Raw genomic sequence first — 6,000 nt, 5'->3', positions numbered from 1 at the left:
GCGTGCTGCCCAGGGCCCAGGGCAGCTGAAGGACAGGACATCTACAGAGACAGAAGGTGGGTCAGAGGCTAGCTAGGTGGCTGCCCAGCGCCCAGGGGAGCTGAAAGAAAGGGACAGTGGCCACGAAGGAGCCCAGGACTTCTTTCTGGAGGGAACGTCCTAAAATTCACTGCGATGGGACTTCTCTGGTGGCCACGTGGCTACGACTCCGAGCTCGCAGTGCGGGAGGCCCGGTTTGATCCCTGGTTGGGTAACGAGATCCCAATGCAGCAACCAAAGGTCCCACGTGCCGCAGCTAAGCCCCTGCTCAGCCAGGTCAACAAATTAAAAGCAATTAAACACAGTAACGTTCACTGTGGTGGTGCCTATATGGCTCTGTGAGTATTCTGGATGAACTATAGAGTCTGTGAAGGACATCTCAGCAAAGCTGTTATGGAAACAAACACAGGTGAATTCCCACGTGTCCAGCTTTGCTCTGAACGCACGACAACGTTCCCTTCAGCTGGGCGTAGGCTGGCATTAGGCGCCACAAGGTGAGATATCCACACGCAGCTGCTATCTGCACACTGGGACCCCCAAGAGACCCTCGAGATGGGAAGTGGGACCCGAGAGGGCAGGACACTCTCCCCCACAAAATGAAGAGAGTGGGGGGAAAGAAGTCAGTGAAGGGTAAAAATCAGGGACGCACTCCACCAAACAGATGGCTGGCATTTGGTCTTTTTGTGGTCTGGAAAGAGGTTTCCAGAACACTGACTGGGCTGTGCTCTTTCTGAGAAAGTCGGCCCCTCCCTGGGTTGGATGGCAATGTGTATATTGCTCGGATTCCAGCCCAGCATCCAGCTCGTTAATCAGGGGAAAAATTCCGTGGTGGGTCGTTGAACTGGGGTTTTATCTGGCAACGGGGCCTGATGTTGACATTCAGACAACTTCTGGTGGACTGAGAGTCTCCAGTCAGAACGGCTTCTGCCATCTGAACCTCTTCGATTTGTTTCAGTTGGGCCCAGATCCTTCCTGTGGCTACAGATACTGTCTTTTTTTTTTTTTTAATGTATTTTATTTATTTTAATGGGAGGCTAATTACAATATTGTGGCAGTTTTTGCCACACGTCAACATGCATCGGCTGTGGGTACACATCTGCCCCCCATCCTCAACGGCCCCCCCACCCGCTCCCTGCCCACCCCATCCCTCTCAGATGTCCCAGAGCACCCGCTCTGAGTGCCCTGCTTCACGCGTCGGACTTGCGCTGCTCACCTATTTCACATTCGGTAATACACATCTTTCAGCGCCGTTCTCTGAAAACATCCCGCCCTCGCCGTCTCCCACAGAGTCCAAAAGTCTGCCGTGCACACCGGCATCTCCTCTGCCGTCTCACACATGGGGCTGATGCGGACGTGAGGGCCCTAGACGATGCTGCCAGGTCGCGGCGGGCGCCACCTCGAACCTGAGTGTTCTACTAGCCGAGGCGGCGCACCGCCGTGATTTCCTATTTCCTGTCTTAAAAGAGGTGGGGTCCCTCAGTCATAAAAGGGAGCGTGACGCTGCCATCGGAAGAGACACGGATGGACGGAGCAGCTGTCACACAGGGTGGAGGAGGTCAGACCGAGGGCAAACAAGCATCGCGGCGTCGAGGAAAGTGGCACAGACGACCTCCTCTGTAGGGCAGAAGTAAGAGTCCCAGACGCAGAGAGCAAATGCACAGACACCAAGGTGGGCAGGCGGGCGTGGGGCGAGCTGGGAGGCTGGAGGGACGCGTGCCCCTGTCTGACACTGCGTGTAAATGAGAACCTACTGCAGAGCTCAGGGAGCGCTACTCAGTGCAGCGTGGAGACCCCAACGGGAAGCAGGCCCGAAAAGGAGGGGACGCCTGCACACGTGCGGCTGATGTGCCCTGCGGCGCAGCAGAGACTCGCCCCACACTGCAAAGCAACTAGAGCTCAATAAAAACTAACTGTTAAAAAGGACTAAGGACTTAGCTCAACGTCTGGCACAGCCTTCAGAAATATGAAAGAGGTCTCAGCTGATATAAAACATGGTCTAAATCTGCCTTTCCAATTCCTATCTGACAGCTTCAGCAAGATCCTCTCTCTGCGGAGCACAGCATGCGGAGGCCTTTTATCACAAGCCAGACTTTATTATTTTGGGTTCTGGAAGGACTGATGCAGAAGCTGAAGCTCCAATACTTTGGCCACCTGAGCTGAAGAGAAGAGTCATTGGAAAAGCCCCTGATGCTGGGAAAGGTTTCAGGGCAAGAGAAGAGGACGACAGCGGATGAGATGGCTGAATGGCATCACTGACTCAACGGACATGAGTCTGAGCAAACTCTGGGAGATGGTGAGGGACAGGGAAGCCTGGTGCGCTGTGGTCCCTGAGGCCACGGAGAGTCAGAGACGAGTGAGTAATTGAAAAGCAACACTGAGCTAAAGTCAGACCTGTTTCTCCCAATCCACATAAATAAAACCTGATTCACCTACAATTACAAAACATGCGGTGGGACTGATTTCACTAATACATTGCGTGCCGCCCAGTACATCAGAAATTCTCCTCTTTCAGCACGTTGTTGATGTAAAAGCTGTTGACAGATATCTTACATCCTTTCACTCATACTAAGTGGAGAAGGCAGTGGCAGCCCACTCCAGGATTCTTGTCTGGAGAATTCCACGGACAGAGGAGCCTGGTGTGCTGCAGTCTATGGGGTGCTACAGAGTCAGACACGACTGAACACGCACATTCACACCAAGTGGAGCCCACCATGTGGCCCATCTCAAGCCAGCCCAGCCATGTCTGGAATGCTCAGCAGCCACAAGTGCCCAGCGGCTGGTCTCCTGAGCAGTCCGGCCCAAAAGCACTGTCTGAGCAGGGAAAGCAGTGTTTGGAGCGGAGGACAGGACTCCTGGCTTTCGATTCAAGGTCACGGCCAGAAAACTGAAGAGAACAGTTTCGAAGCAACAGGATGAAGGCGGGTTTACTAAACATGGCAAACAGTCAATGAGCACAAAATAAGTAACAAACCTGTGAAGCTGGCGCCACAAGGATGGGAAAACGCACGTACGAGGGGAGCTTTCACGGGACCTAAGACGGAAATGGCCAACCCAAGGCAACTATGTAGAAAAAGGGGCAACAGCGCAGGGCTTTATTTCATCAGTGCGCGGAGAGTCACGTCACAGAGAGAGCTGAACACCGCAAGTGGAGAGGCGGGCGAAGGACGGGGATCGACCATTTACAGGAGGATGTGCACACGTGCGGTAAACACAGCACAGACCCGGCATCATAGTTCTGATAGCGAAACAGACGCCCGGCGCAGAGCGGCTCGGGGAAGGTGACCTGTCCAAGGGGCCAAGTGGAGGAAAAAGGTCAGAAAGGTTCCAAGGAAATGGACATTCTCAAATGCTGGTGGTATCCGGTCATAGGTACCACAGCCTAAAACGTGGGTGCGCCTTGTATTTACGGCAGCTAGGACATGGGAGCAGCCTAGATGTCCAATGGCAAGACGAGCGGGTAAAGAAGCCGTGGTGCACACGCACAAAGGAGCATTACTCAGCCACGGAGACCAAGCTTCTGACTCGGTTCTGACGAGGCGGACGAGCCTAGAGCCTGTTCTACAGAGTAAAGCAAGTCAGAACGAGAGAGAAAGACAAACATCACATATTCGCGCTATATATGGAGTCCAGAAGGATGGGACCGGTGGACCTATCTGCAGGGCGGCAGTGGAGATACGGACGTAGAGAGCAGCCTGTGGACACAGCAGGCGGGGAAGCAGCTGGTGGGATGCGCTCAGAGCAGTCCTGAGACACCGCCACTACCCTGTGTTGAATTAGACAGCCAGTGGACACCTGCTGCGCGACACACCGAGCTCCAACCCTGCGCTCTGGGGCGGCCCGGAGGGGCGGGATGGGGCGGGAGGAGGGAGGGAGGTTACATGTGCAAACCTATGGCTGATTCATGTTGACGCATGGCACAGACCAACACAACACTGCAAAGCAATTATCCTTCAATTGAAAATGCATTTATAAATACACAAGTGTGTGTGCTTGGACCTAGCACGTCCATTTCTGGGAATCTAAAGTCTATGAACATTCACAGTATCCAGAAATCTACAGAGCTCTTTGGGATGGCAAGAAGTTGGCGACAAGTGTATACACTCATGCACGTGATCACTGCATGAAATGAACTCTTTCTGCCTAAAAGATCTTGTCTCTTGAGGAACATCAGATGTCATAATACGTTCAATGAAAAGGCAGGATAAATATATGAGCAGACACCTCAATGCCAATTTTGAGGAAAAAAAACCCATCCATTCATGTACTCACCCATATCGGAGACAGACAAACCAAGGCTCTGTGACACTTTGCACCAGATGCTGGGGACGTTTTGAAGGATGAACACAAGGCAGGTCCTTGCATATGGAGCTGCCAAGAGAAAACACAGCCTCAGAGCGAAATCCAGCACCATCTAAACACAATGTTTCCCTCTGTGCCTGTCTGAGCTGGAGAAATTCTCCGGCACGTGGAGACCGCAGCCCCAGACTGCTGCCTGCAACCTCTGTTCATTCACTCCAGTGCCCACCACGAGGGGAGGCGACGAATGAATGATGATGTCGTCACATGGCGATTACCACACACAGCCAATGCCACCCTAGACGACGGGGACAAGTCTCAGGAGTAGGATGCCAGCCAAAGGCAGCAAGCTGTGGGCTGAGGAAAGGTCACAGAGGTCCCCCCCAGGACCCCAGGGGCGTGACGCCCGCAGGCGGCCACTGTTACGTCTCGGCTTGGTTTAACTTTCTTCACTGCTCTCCCGTCATCTGGGGCTTTCCAGGGGCCGCAGTGATAAAGAACCCTCTTGCCAACGCAGCAGACGTAAGAGACGGGGTTCGATCCCTGGGCTGGGAAGATCCCCCGGAGGAGGAAATGGCAATCCACCCCAGTGTTCCTGCCTGGAGAATCCCACGGACAGAGCAGCCTGGGGGCTACAGTCCCTGGGGTCGCAGAGAGTCGGACACGCCTGGAGGGCCTGAGCAGGCACCATCATCTGAGCGGGCCACCCTTCCTTCCCCCTCCCCGTTTCTCCGTCACCCACGAGTGAGCTGTAATGTCAGGGAGAACTAAGCAAGCCGTTCCCGAGACTCCAGAGTTTGTCTTCCCCGGAGGGAGAATTCTCTGTGACATGTAGACAGAAAGGACAGGCCATCGTGGGGGATGGGCTGGGCGGCTTGTTCTTCAGAAACGTGTAGATGATGCCCCACAGTGTGCCCACATGTTGCTTGAACCTGCAGGTATTCGTTTCTGTGGGGCTTGGAAAACTCCAGTCCCGGAAGCTTCTTCCTCAGCGCGCCCCCCCGCCCCCCGACCCGGCAGCTGTTCCCACAGCGTCAGCCTGAGCCTGAGCCCCTCACCTGCCGCGGGCAGACCGTGAAACACCCCAGCGGGGAGAGCCGAGGCCTTCTGGGAGGGGCCGCAGCCCACTGCACCCCCGCTGGAGCGCGTGCCACCATCCCACGCTCGGAACCGACTTCACAGGAAACCAGGTCTCCACCAGGCCTCCGCATCCCCGTTTCCAGCTTCTCAAGGGCTGCAGGTGCCATCCACGTGGAGACTACGGTGACCTGGGGAATCTGACGTCGCTGAGGTTAAGGCGGGAAGTGAACGGTGGGGATGAGACACGTGGCTGAACCGTGCATGAATGCTCTGGAGTCTCCACGCCATTAAATCTGGGTGGGCCTACAAACCTGCATTCCTAACCTGCTCCCACGGGATGCTTCAAATGGGCCACAGCTGATGTTTCCAGAGTGACCGGCCTTAACCCCGTGGCTCAACGGTAAAGATTCTGCCTGCAATACGAGAGACCTGAGTTTGATCCTTGGGTCAGGAAGATCCCCCTGGAGAAGGGAATGGCAACCCACTCTAGCATTCTTGCCTGAAGAACTTCATGGACAGAAGAATCTGTTGAGCTACAGCCCACGGGGTCACAAAAGATTTGGAGAGAAAGTAACTTCTCCCTGG

Source organism: Ovis canadensis, chromosome 14 (genome assembly GCF_042477335.2).
Source record: "Ovis canadensis isolate MfBH-ARS-UI-01 breed Bighorn chromosome 14, ARS-UI_OviCan_v2, whole genome shotgun sequence".
Classification (NCBI taxonomy): domain Eukaryota; kingdom Metazoa; phylum Chordata; class Mammalia; order Artiodactyla; family Bovidae; genus Ovis; species Ovis canadensis.
The sequence above is the reverse complement of the archived record's forward strand: the minus strand, read 5'-3'. Positions refer to the sequence as shown.